Genomic DNA, 13,821 nt, shown 5'->3' on the forward strand with positions numbered 1-13,821 from the left:
GCTCCCAGCCCAGGGTCTCTCTGCACCTCCTTTTAGGAATCCACGTAAACTCATGGGAAAGGGCTCTTTGAAAGCTGCTTCCCCTTCCATGGACTCATTCCCAGCAGCTGTCACCCTGGAGGGGTGGAGCAATGGCCGTGTGGCCAGCAATGCATGCTTTAGTATACTGTAAATGAGATGGAAGCCTGTCTTTTGAGAAGAATCCCATATATTCTGATCTATCTTCTGCCACTGCCTGCTTATCTTATCTCACTTTCTAAAATGTCCTTTCAAACGGGAAAGTACAGCTGATTGCCAAGGTATGTTTATAACTTGGAGACAGAGAAAGGAGAGTCAGGCAAACGCAGTTCAATCAGATAGTTGGGGGTTTTATTGTGTTCTCTGAACCACTTTTAATAAACTTTCCTGATACTCAGTAAAAGGATGTGGTCTCCATCAAAAGTTCTTTTCGGTAACCAAATCAACAAGAGGAGAAAAATACACCTACACAGTCCCAGGTGCAGCTGAACTGCGGAGAGGGTGAGGGCGTGGTGTCTGCCTCTGCTCCCGCCGGCTCTCGGGGCTCCTGGGGCTGGCAGCTCGAGTCTGTCTTCATGCAGAGTCACAGGTGCAGGGCAGAACCCAGCTCCGGGGACACTGAGAGGCGCTGCGCTCTGCTGCCCCAACTTGGAGTTGTAGCTCTCTTCCTGTCCTAGAACTTTCCTACACCCTACTCAACCCCAGGGCGCTGGCCAGAGTGCCAGCAGGCAGAGTAGCTGGTGCCTGGTTCCTGGCACGGTGCGGTGGGTGGCCAGCTGTCTGGTTGGGAAGGAGGAATCAGCAGGGCAGAGCCGAAGCATGCACAGCTCTTGTCCTGAGACCCACATTCACTTGGGCCATTGCCTACAAGCTGTCATTTAGCTAAGAGGGGACATGTGTCCTCCTGTCTAGAAAGTCCTACGTTCATGGAAGAAAAGGTGGTGGGAACGATTGGGTGTGTCCAGTAAGACTGCCACCAGTTTCCCCTCAGAAAGCACCAGGGTCACTAGCACTGGGAATCTGTATGAGTTCTGGCTGCACCTGGAGACCTCTGCTATCCCTCACCTTGCTCTTAGGCTCAAGGGACACTGATGGACTTCTCACAGTACGGCAGTGATCTTTGTCTCTTGCTTAAAGCTTCCAGACCCCAGTTTCTTACTTCTTAAATTTATCTTAAGAAATAACTGAAAGCAGGGTGAATTCGGACCTTCAGCACTTGGCATATAGACTGAAAGTCAAGTAGCAGGGGTCTCACGCCCTCAGCCCCCAGCTCTGTGCTGCCCACAGAACAGTAACCAAGTGTCTGCTTGCCAGACCAAGTGACGGTGACAGAACAAGACTCGGGCGCTCCAATCCGGCTCCTCCGTGGTGGCAGTTCTGCCCGTGTGTTGGCCCTCTATGGCGCTTCCGGGAATGTTTCCTCCTTGTAGCCTCGCAGCCCCTCTGGGAAGCAGGGCACATTACCTCTGTTTAACAATACAGCCAACTGGGTTAGGAGAGGGCTGTGGTTTTTATCTGAAATGTCCCCAAAGGCACCTGCTGTGTTTAAGTCCTGATCCCCAGGTTGGCACTATTGGGAGGAGGGGGGATTTAGGATGTGGGACCTAGCAGGAGGTCCCTGCCATTGGGAGGGTGACTTAGAGGGGAAAGTGGCCTGCCAGGCTCTCCTCTTCTCCGTTTGGCCTCTCCGCTGTGAGGGGAGCAGCTCTGTTCCTCTGCAAACTCCCTGCTGCAATCCAAAAGCAAATGAGGCCAACGACTATGAGACTAAAACCTTCGAAACCATGAGCCAGATAAACTTTGCTTCTTTATAAGTTGATCATCTCAAGTATTTTGTTAGAGAAACAGAAAGCTTTTTAGTAAAGAAAGCTCAAGTGACTTGGTGACAGTAATGGTGGGGGATTTGTGTTACAGTTAAATTTTGAACCCAGACTCCTCAGCCTAAGCTCATCACTATGCCATCAGGCTCTACTTCTCTGCAGCTGATGAGAAGCATCAACTTGACCTCTGAGAGGTAAACGCTCCTGCAGGGTCATTCTGTGCTCCCTGCCAGCACAGCCATCAGAATGGCAGTGAGTTGGGGCCTGGCCTCCTGCCCCCACTTAGGAGTGACGTTGATGTGCCAGGGCTTTGCCTACACTGACTCTTTCCTCAGCAGAATTGCCCTTCAGGATCTCATCATTGCGGCCCAACAGAGGCTAGCTGGAGAGGACCTGCCAGCACCCAGCACCTTGCTCTCCCTCTGAGCCTGGGATTGCTGTGCTCTGTACATGGCTGCTAACACAACTCAGGGCTGCCACACTGCAGTGACGTTAGAATTCTCCCAGGCCCTGATAGACAATCAGGATCAGACTGTGCAACGCCCCTGTAGCTCCGACTGACCACAGCCGACCATCCCACAGGGCTCACTGAGTACCAGCTGCCATCCTTGGGCCTGAGCTCTCCCATGCACTCTGTGTTCTTGGGGCTGGCTTCCTTTTAAATGGAAACCTTTTGGAGGATCTCTAGATGATTGCAACTGGAATAGCCAATATGATCAATACATGGTCAATATCACATAAAGGATCAGTGTCACATATGACATGTATCATCCCCTAGTATGTGGCCATGAATAAATAAGGGCACTGCAGGCGAGCTGGGAGAGACCACAGATGGCAAGAGTCCTGTCTTAAGTGGAGGGTGATGGTCCCCTCCTCCCCACCTCCCTTATGCATCTCATTCTCCTCCTCCCCCTCCTTCACCTACCCCCTCATCCCCCGCCTAGATGCCCAATTTTGTGGCATTTGTCCCTGCCCTGGATGGAGGACGGAGCTGGACTTTCCCAGCTCTAGACCTAGACTTTGAACTGAAGAGCAGAGACTCACAAGAGCACCTGTGAGCTGCACCACGGGCTCTGAGCCTGCTCCCTGGGAACAGGAGAAGAGGCTCTTGCATGTCAGGGCCCTGTTTGATTGTGACCTCACTCAGGACAGCTGCCTGACACGCCAGGGCTCAGCGTCTCCTGTGATGACTTTCTGCCCATCATTAATGACTCTGAAAATGAGTGGCAGCAGGCAGGCCTGCTGACCCCACTCGGGAAGTGCGAGCAGATGGGTGAGCGAAGGGGGTGGAAGGGAGAGAGCCGCTCTGGGGGAGCTGGGAGGCTCCACAGGACGACAGGGCAGGGCAGGCGACCGAGGCCACAGGCCAGTCAAGGGAAATGTGAGAAAGACTTTCTGCCTCTCTGAAAAGCCTCCATCTCCTCTGAGCAAAGGAGGGTGGCTTACAAACACGGGGACACCCATACCAGTGACAGCAGAGGCAGTCCCAAAGAACAGGAGGGTGCAGTGGGTCATGTAGCCAACGACAGCAAGAGGTCCACCATGTAGGACAATGCTTGCCCAGGGCCTCCTGAAGGAGCCTGTCAGCAGAGACCTGGGCTCTGGGTACGGCGTGGATTTGGACCCCGTGTGCCACATGCTACCTGGCCTGGCCCTGGTGATGAGGTGAATGGGCAAACTACCACTGTGGGGTGTCCTGAGAACAACGGAGGAGGATATTCAGGGCAGCAGGCCCACGGAGGCCAGCCGGCATCCAGGCTGCAGCAGGCACTGTGAAGTGGGCATGAGAGAGCCTGGCCAGCGCAGCTTGCCCAGGGTCCCTCATCCAGGCCTGTCCACTCAGGGCCCTGCGGAGGTGAACCAAATGCCACGGAAATGGGACAGGAATTTACAGCCAATGTACTTCAGAGGCAATGCCCAGGGGGACTGGCTGGAGGGAACTTAAAAACAAAATCACATGAATCTTCAAGGACTAGTCTGGGCCTTGCATTCTGTCCCATCCCTGAAAGACTCTGATACTGCCCCTGAGCATTGTCCTCTGAACAGAGGAAATCAAATATCTGTTCCCTCCTCCCTCGTCATTCCTCTCCCCATGGGGACAACAAATGGCTACTGTACTTATCCCTGTTTACGTTATATCAAAAAACATTTCCCAAACAGAACTAAACACAAAAACCCAGATAAATAGCATTTTCTGTGCCAAGTGCTCTAAGAATTTGTTAAATGAGGGACCCTGAGACAGACGCACCCATGGCCTTTTCTGGCCATCAGAGGTCCTGTGGAATGTGACCCTGCCATTGAGAGGCGCTCAGCGGGCAGAGCAGTGGAAGAGGGAGGCCTTCAGGCCAAGCCACGGAGTGTCAAGAGGGTCTCTGAGGACAGTGCTGAGTCCCATGCGACCCACAGGCAGAAGAGCCGACCATGGTAGCTCTTGGTGTTCAAAGATGAGCATTGGATCATAAGGACCCTGAATGCCACAGAACAGATGGCTTCAAGTTCAACCAAACATTGCCGGGTGGCTCCTGTGTGTGGATCCACGCTCTCAGGAAGCCAGGGCAGCCTCCAGGTCGGTTCTGCAGGGAGGTGCCATGCACCTGTCTGTCTCACGGTGACAGCATGGGACGCTGGCAGGAAGGGGGGCGGATTAGGAGAGAGTTTCTCTGTTTCTTGTAGCCAAAGTGAAACTTCATTTTTCATTTCTTACAGGGGACATTATTCTTTCCTGTTTTATGAAATAGTATAAGCATTTTGGTAAGGACAGAGAGGAAAATAGTGAGTTGCTATGCACCACCCCAGCTTCACAACTTGCCATTCATGTTGTGTGGCTCCCAGACGTCTTTGTGAACTGGTACAAGCCATCACCGGTGGCTGGCCAGCTCCAGCACCTGCATGGAGCCAGGATTCCTGTCCTTTGATTCCTGTGTGGAGAAAATCCCTGTGTAGAACTGGTGTTTTCACTCCTAAGCAAGTGTTTAAAATAGCTGCTACTTATTCAGAGAAAGTTTGAAATGTTTTTTCAGGTTTGAAAACGTCTTACAAATGACACCATATTTTCTTCCCTTTTTGTTTAAAGCAGCACATTTCAGAGATTTTGCACTACATTACTTAATTCATGTAGTGCGTTGCAACTGTGTTCATTGGAACCCTTGACTGGCATTAGTTCACAATGTTTGCTCATCTGTTGACGGGATGTTATTTATTTTGGGGAGGGGGCATTTGAAAGGAAAAATGTACCTCTGTGGATCTTGATGGCAAAACCAGTGACTCAGGACATAAAAACTGTGACTGTGTGTGCAGGAAACCAGGCGAGGTAGCTTCAGTGCGACCTCCCCAGGTCGTCTCTCCCTGTCCTTCCAAGTGACAGATCCCTTCCGATCTGTCACTTGCTCTTTTCTCCACAAATCTCTACCAAGTGTCCCCCCCCCCCAGACTCCCCCAAGGATAGGAGAACAGTGTCTTTGCTGAAGAATTTTGCAGGTTGCCTTTAGGTTCTCGATTCTGTTAGTACTTGAGGCTCACAGTGTGGCAAATCTGCTCCCCCAGAGAATGTCCAGATCCTGGTTTCTGTGGCTCCCTCCCCATGTGTCTTGGTTATTTCTTTCCAAATTATGTTTCAGAGTTGTCCTCCAAGACGAGTGTTCCTTTGTGCATTCAGTGGCTAATGGAGGGTGGAAACCATCATTGCGTCTACACTGACTCATTATTTTCCACTCCTGTCCTCTCTGCCTTGGTTGACTTCAGGTCCTTCAAAGGGGTCTAATCTAAATTGTTCAGTAATTTAATTTTCAGTGTCGGGACATCTTTATGGAGCTGGATGTCCTGCAGTAAAGAAGACGACAGTATCCAAGGGACCTGCTGTGCCCCACAGGAGGCAGGGGACGTCCTTCTCTCTTCTCCTCTGTCCAGTGGCTTTGATACAGACAAATTATTCTGTAGCTGGGAGAGGTGAGGAGAAAGGAGATTAAATGACTTTTTGAATGTCATGCAGATATAGCAATGTAAAATAAGTACAGTTGCATCCAAGTCTAAAAGTGCTATTTAGCTTTAGGAAGACAATGAATTTGTTTTGCTGAATGTCATTGGTAGGTGTCTGCAGCCATCCTGGCCAAATGCAGGTAGAGGGCACTGGGAAGGACCACACGTGTGCCTCGAGCACACCTGCTCAGACACATTCAGTTCTTTAACTCAACAGGCACAATCTATGGAAAAAGCATGTTCTTTCAAATTATTATTAAAATACAGCTATGGAGTCGTAACTTGCAGTCTGCATGATGGAAAGGATGATGGTGTGACCATCAAGGGGTTTGTAGACAAGAGTGGCAGCTCAGCAGCCTTCTCTGCACCAGTGCCTGAGGAGCAGCAGCCAGAGCTAGATACCTCAGTACTAGGTCAGGGTGAAGTGAGGGTTGCAGTCAGTCCTCTCTGGAAGCGGCGTGACAGCGAACCAGATGTCTTGACACACAGGAGGCTTCAGGGGCACACTCCCACCCATGGATTCTCAATTAGGGAAATCTACAATTAACATGACAGCAAGGGGGAGGGTCTGGTGTGCAATTACAATATTTTGGCTAGTGCTTATTTTGCTGAGATAGCAGCTAATAGCATTCAAAAATTCATACGCAATCCAGTTATTTCCTAAAATGTGAACCCATTTACAAACTAACAATCAATAATTTGATAAGCTTGTGCCCAATTTTATGTATATATATATACATATATATATATATATGTTATAAAATCATAATTTCTACAATATGGTTTAGGCAGCATAAGCATGATCTTCATCTTCATGGATTCAAGAAGCTTGGAAAAGTGAACTGAAGGTGGAAAAGTCCAGTAACAATGAGAAAAGATTCTTCTAATGGCTTCAGAAATTCTAATGTGCCTTGAGCCCAGAAGGTTTAGAGTTTGCAGCTGCAGATGACAATTCCTTTTCTTTTCTTCTTTTCAATTTTTTTCCCCTCCTCAAACCGAATTTCAACAATGAGGCAAGTGATTGCATGTGGCAATAGACAAAAACTGTTTTCAGAGGATTGCCTACTTGTAGAGGCCTGGGAAATCCAGGCCTCAGAGCCACAAACAATAGGTCTTTTAACCTAACACATTGCCCCCAACTGGGTGGTAAACAGTTCCCAAAATTGTCATCGTCCAATGTGTTAAGAAATGAGAAAGAGCTTAGCGAGTTTTCTGTGCTCCAATTAAAAGTAAGAATCCTACTGAAGAGCTTTTTCACAAACGGGATGACAGTTCCTGCCAATCTGGAGCTGGAGTGTGACTCTCACCCCCAACATGTGTCCTTGGGCAGCAGTGTCACCATACCCAGAGAAACATGCTACTTGTGGGTTGGATGCGTTGGTAGAGAGGCTGCAGTCTGGTTGGACTAGGGAAGATTCCCTGGGGAACAAAGAAAGTCACCTCCATGATGATTTATCTGTTTTCCTCTCTTTCCGGTCCCCAGGTGCTTTGGTTCAACTTTAAGCCACTATATCAGTGAAGTTGAATGACCATCCATTCACATTTTCAACCAAGTGATTGACGATTAAAAGCCATAGCATTACTCTCCTAGCTTCTCAAGACAGAGGTTAAGTATTCCTTGTTTGAAATACATGGAATCAGAAGGATTTCAGATTCTGGATCATTTTAGACTTTGGAATATTTACATAGATTTTCTCAGTTGAGCATCTCTATACACTGAAAATCCTAAATCTGAAACCTTTTGAGAGTCGCAAAAGCACTGAAAATGTTTTGGTTTTTTTTTTTTTTTTTTTTGTAGCATTTTGGATTTTAGAATTAGGGATATTCAACCTGGATGGAAAACTAGCAGGGCCTTTTCATCATTATTTATCAGAGGAGCATGTATTTAACAGTCTTATGTTAGAGTGTATTGGGTGAGTTAGAACCCTGATGATAGAGGACCTCTTAGCACATATGTAGAAGTTGAACAGAAACAGGAAAGCAAGGCTTTGCTGATCCAGATGAGGATTAGAAGGCCTTTCTAATCAGAAGGAATTGCATACAGATCCAAGGGCATGCTGTGATAGTTATAACCACTATTTATTCCACATTCGCAGCATGCTAGGTTAGTGGTCAGGCAGTTTGACACATAACAACCCAGGTAGGGATTTAAGTTCAGACGGCTTTTTCATTCCAGAAACTGAGCTCTTAATGCCATATTGCCAAGACACAGGGTATGATCTGGAGGTGTGGAGAAAGAGGCCCCCAGACAGTGGTCACTGAAGTTCACAGGCAAATGCGAGTGTGGGTGGTGCTTCTAATGGGGGAATGAAGTGACCATATGAGGATTCTCAAAAGATACCTTTTGCAGCAGTCGTGCCAACAGGCTTTATGGAGAGGACCTGGGAGGGCAGGAGGCTGGAGAAGAAGGGAAATTCGCCAGCCTGATGAGAGGCAGGAGGGCTGAACAGAGGCGACTGCATGGGGATGGATTTGCATAGATATTTCAGAATCAAAGAGCCACATGGCAGGGAAGAGAAACAACCACGTGTGCAGAGCACCTGTAAGTGCATCAAGATTCTTCACACAGAAGAGTGACCAGCTTCCATTGCAGACCTCCTGTCTGACAGCACGGAGCACAGTCAGGGTGTGGAGTGTGGAGACCCAAGTCCAACAGCGGCAGCTAGCAGGTTCTGATACCAGCTCTCAAGAGCACACTTGGAGAAATAGCTCAGCAGATGAGCCACCTGCAGCTTATGTCCAAATAACGACACCTAGAAAACTGAATATTAGAGAGTGTGAGCAGAACCAGAGCTTCTCTCACACCCCGAGTCAATGCTCCCACGTGAAACAAAGCCCCAGTCCCCCCAGTGGTCAGACCAGCCTTCAGCTCTAGAAGCCGCCTCTCTCCCTCCCTTGGACTCTCTGCCTCACTCCTCTCTCAGCCCATCAGTTCTCTCTCTGTCCTTGCTGGTCACAGGCTCAGCCTTTGCTCTCCTCCCTTCTCGGCATCTTTCCCTGCTCCCACCTCTCGCCATCCTGGTCTGCGGAGTCCCCGTTCCGTTTTCTCCCCCCTCTCTCTTCTTTTACCACTGTGGCACTCCTACGGGGATTTCTCCATGAGGCACTTGTAGCTATCTAATGCAACTGGATTGTGTCAAATGCTTTTTTTGCACTTACTGAGATTGCATTTTTATTTTTATTGCATCTATTTTTTTTAATTCTGCTAAATGGTGAATTGTACTGATACATTTTTGGGTATGAAACCAATTGTGCTTGACAAAGCTTGCTTAGCTTTCACACACACACACACACACACACACACACACGCACACTTGATTTGATATGGCTTTCTTAAGTGTGGGACATCTGTCCACTTGAGGATGCGTGCAAGGTGTTATACACACACACGGAGTAAGGCCAGTCCTTGTGATGCCCTGATCTAGTTATGGTAGAGTAATTCTGGCTTCATAAAATTCTTTCCTTCCTCCTCCGCGTTCTAAAGTCATTTTCATAGCACAGTAATTGTTTCCTACTTAAATGTTGAAAAGAACTCACCGGTTGACTCCATATGGACCGGGAGTTCTGCTTTTCAGAAGGTGTTCAATTATAAATACAAATTCCTTAATTGAGAGGAGTCTATTCTTTTTGTTCTATTTCTTCTTAGTGTAGCTTTTTCAATTAGTGTTCTTTTAAAAAAATGTCCCATTTTATCCAACTTTAAAATACATTGGCGTAAAGTTGCTTATTATATTTCCTTAATATCACTTAAATTCCCATAGTATCTTTATCCCTCTCATTCCAGATATTAGAAATACGTGTCTCATACTTAATTTATTGATCAGCGTGGGTGGGGCAGAGTCTAGGTGGCCGAGGAGCTGTGGAAATTCTAACTTCTCTGAGGCCCCCACCCCAGGTGGTTTGAGGCAGGGGGATTACCTTGGACTCAAACTGAAAGCAAGCTTCTTGTCTTTGTCTCCCAGCAGAGATCTTCTCGTTCTTCAGCTGAGCTGCTTTGAGGCCACTCCAACCAGAGGTGTGGTGACCCAGGCTGGGATCCCCCACGGATCCTTTCCCTCTGGGCTCCTCTTCTCTCACCTTCGCCATTTGCATCTGAGTCCATCTGGGTCCCTGGGAGAAGCCATGGAAATGCGACTATGTATCATTCCCTCCACTGGCCACGCAAGTCCCTCCATAGGGCAGAGCTCTGTCACTCTCTGGGCTTCACACTGCTGTCTGTGCCTCATGCTCAGGTCTCACCTTGTCACCTGGGTGAAGATTGGTAAGGTCCAGTGTCACTGGGCAACACCAGAAGCAAAGCTGCCCTCTCCTGCCTTCATCTTCTGGAGAAGTTTCCTGTCGCTGTTGGAGGGCGACTCCTGATTTATTTTCCCGTTGGTGACTGTTTCCTTCACCTGCTTGTCCAGGTCCGGTCCACCGTGCCCTCTCCTGATCACTTCCCACCAGAATCCTGTGTCCTTCTTGGCCTTGTCCCTCTGTGTAGACGTGTTCTTCCACTCGCGTTCTTTCTAGGGGATCTCAAATGGTCCGGTGGCAATCTCACTGTGACGTGCCCTTCTGGGGCTTTCTGCATGTCCATCCTGCTTGGGTTTGTAAGAGATTCTTGACTTTGTGGTTGTTAATAAAGATTCTGATATTCTCATATTTTGAGGTTGCCAGCTTCTCTCCTTCCCTTCTGCCCAAATCTGGGAGAGAGGAAAAGAAAGTCTGAGCATCCTTCCTTTGACGAACAATATCTACTCCATCCTTCACCACAAGAAAAGTCCTAGCTATTTTCTCTCTCTCTCTCTCTCTCTCTCTCTCTCTCTCTCTCTCTCTCTCTGTGTGTGTGTGTGTGTGTGTTTGTGTGTGTGTGTACATACATAGATATATATTTCCAGTACTGGGGATTGAATTCAAGGGCACCCTACCACTGAGCTATATCCTTAACTCTTTTAACTTTTCATTTTTTGAGACAGGGTCTTGCAAATTTGTAGAGGCTGGCCTTGAACTTGTGATCCTCCTGCTTCAGCCTCCCAAATATCTGGGATTACAGGCATGTGCACCATACCTCACCCAGTTGATCCTTTCTTTCATCCATCTTTCAAGCCATTTTCAGGCCATCTTGGGAGGCCTGCTGTGCTCTCTCCAGGAACCTTGTGCTGTGGACAATGAACCTCCCCATGCCCTCTTGTCTCTGAGGCATCTTCCTTCTTCCTAGTTGAATACAATTTTGAGTTGTGATCCATCCTTTATCATCAGGTGGCTAAAATTTAAATTTATATTTTCATTTAATTTTGAAATTTGTATCCACTATTTCTTACAGTATTTTTCTATTCCACTTCAGTACACAAAATGCCTTTATATTGGAGCTGGTGATGTGGCTCAAGCAGTAACGCACTCGCCTGGCATGCGCAGGGAGCTGGGTTTGATCCTCAGCACCACATAAAATAAAATAAAGATGTTGTGACAACCGAAAACTGAAAAATAAATATTAAAAAATTCTCTCTCTCTCTCTCTCTCTCTCTCTCTCTCTCTCTTCTAAAAAGAACACCTTTATATGATGCCATTTCATATTGTCTCACAGGGCACTGAGCCTCTTGTAGATTTTTTAAGGCATTTTTTTGTCTGTTTACAATTGTATCATTTCTCTATCGTGAATTCAAGTGCTTTCATCTTTTCTTCCATTGATTTAATATGAAATTAAGATCATTCAGTGAGTTTTCATTTCTGATCATTTTCATTGTAGCGATTCCATGTGGGTCTTTTACAAAACTTCAGTTGTTCACATCACTTTGTTCATGCTGTTCTCTGAGCGTGTTTATAGCCCAGTTTTCTAGTCCGGGTTAGCTTGTTCCACATTCTCTGTTTGTACTTGTTGTCTTTGTGTTGGTTCCTTTTTAAAACCGGTGTGTGCCACAGCCTCCTGCTTCTTTATAAGCTAGAGCTCTGATTGGAGGAGAGACACTGTGACGTGCTGTTGAACACTTGATGTTAGGCTTTGTTTCCTTTGAGGCCATTTAACTTCATTTGGGGAGAGTCCTTCATGGATTATTTGAGCTTCAATTTCTTTCTTTCTTTTTTCTTTACATTTCTTTTCTTTCTTTCTTTTTTTTTTTTTAGTAAAGATCCAAAAACTTTACACAAGAGACTGTTTAACCCTACCTATAAGATGTGATTAGTCTGGAGCCTACTGAGTTCTCTGGGCACTCAATAATGTTATTTTCCCCTGGTTGGTTGGCCATCTGATTATGTATGGGCCCTGAGAATTAATTAGCTTATAGCTCATCTCTTTACCTTTGTCCAATCTTACAGAATTTCACTTTCTGTATGCAATAGACTCAATGGGGGCTTCATACACACACAGAGGCACATACATGTGTGTATTTTTAACTATCTGCATAGTTCCTTTCTTCTTAGCACACTGATGTTCAAATTTCATTGCTTACCTGCTACAAACTACCATCTCTGCCTCCTCACCCAAACTATTTGTGTTCTTCTGCTTAGTTCTTTCTCCCTGAAAGAAGATCCACAAAATCAGAAAATATCAGGCAATGAGAAAGTTGAACTCATTTTTTTTCTTATATCATAGATCATAGTTATAATTTTTCCATTGACCAATATTTGAAAGACTATTCAATATATTTTGTCTATTTTTCTACTTTGTGTGTGTTTGTGTGTGTGTGTGTGTGTGTGTAAGGATAACACTAATATCAACTACTCCTTCATTGATGAAATTTAGAAGTTCTCACATCTTTTATCTTAACATATTTAAAAATTGTTTTAGACAAATGGAGATTTGTATTCAACTTTATCTATACTTGGCACTTCCAGTGAGAATAACTCAGCCAAGATGGCAGGAAAATAAATAGAACCCTTCACACCTGGCCACGTTCACAGTGCTCTGGCAGCAACCAGCCAGAGCCTGCTTCCTACCTGGCCTTCAGAAAGGCTTATTTAATCCTTGTTAAATAATTGCAAGATTCATTCTCAGTTTATAAATATTAAGACATAAAATTTTTGCCATTTATAATTAAAGAAATTGGAGTTTGCAAGAGACAGAAAGAGAGGAGAACATAAAAATCAGACACAAGTCATGTTCAGAAACAAAATAAACCTCCCAAAATGGTAAACTCCAGAGTGATGAGTTTACATATATCATTTTTTTCCATTTTTTTCTTGAATTCATTTGTATTTATTTCAAGAAATACCCATATAATAAAATTGCCATTTTAACAAAAGGAGTTGGAACCTCTAGCTATTCCTTTGGGATGGAAAGAATCTTCACTTCTACCTTGTACCATATCTCAAAATTAATTTAAATTGTGTAATGTTGTCAAGGGCGACATTCACTCTCACTTCTTTTGATATTAAATTCTGAGTTAATTCCCTTAAATTATTTAAATCTTCACTAGAAAAAGACAGATTTATTTTAGTATAGTGAGATGATACATAGCAAAGAAGCAAATGGGGTGCAATGGTTGGATCACTTGAGGAGAGAGAAGGTACGCAGGTTGGAAAGGTGTGTCTGCAGGAGGCTGGGTGTGCACAAGTCCAGCCTGGCTTCCGAGCACGGATGCTGAGCAAGTGTGGAAATACCATGTGGAGGATGGAAGACGGGGCACTTTAATCTCTGCCAACATCAAGGCGAGTGCCTGGAGATGTAGTACTGGTTTCTTTGTTCTTAAGTTTAGTGTGTGGTTACTCAGCCAGTTTTCAACCATCGCTGTTGCTGGGCACCTGGGTAAACTATTCACAAGTATCACCTCTTCACACATGAAAAACTTCCTTGGCTAGGTTGTCGCTCAAGCATCTGACTGGCTTTTGTCTCTCAAAAGAAAGTTGGGGATCGATGGCCCTTCTCCAAAATTATTCATCACATTTTCCTTAAAAGAGGTAAAAAGCATTTATACTGCCATATATTGGTACACAGAAAATTCCCACATTATTATTTTATGTTGTCAATAGGGAATTACTTCAGTAATTTAAAGTCCCAGAAATTCGATCATATTTCTGATTTTACCTTAAT

This window comes from Marmota monax, unplaced genomic scaffold (genome assembly GCF_021218885.2).
Source record: "Marmota monax isolate L192 unplaced genomic scaffold, Marmota_monax_Labrador192_F-V1.1 WCK01_AAM20220418_F8-fsc00010, whole genome shotgun sequence".
Lineage (NCBI taxonomy): Eukaryota > Metazoa > Chordata > Mammalia > Rodentia > Sciuridae > Marmota > Marmota monax.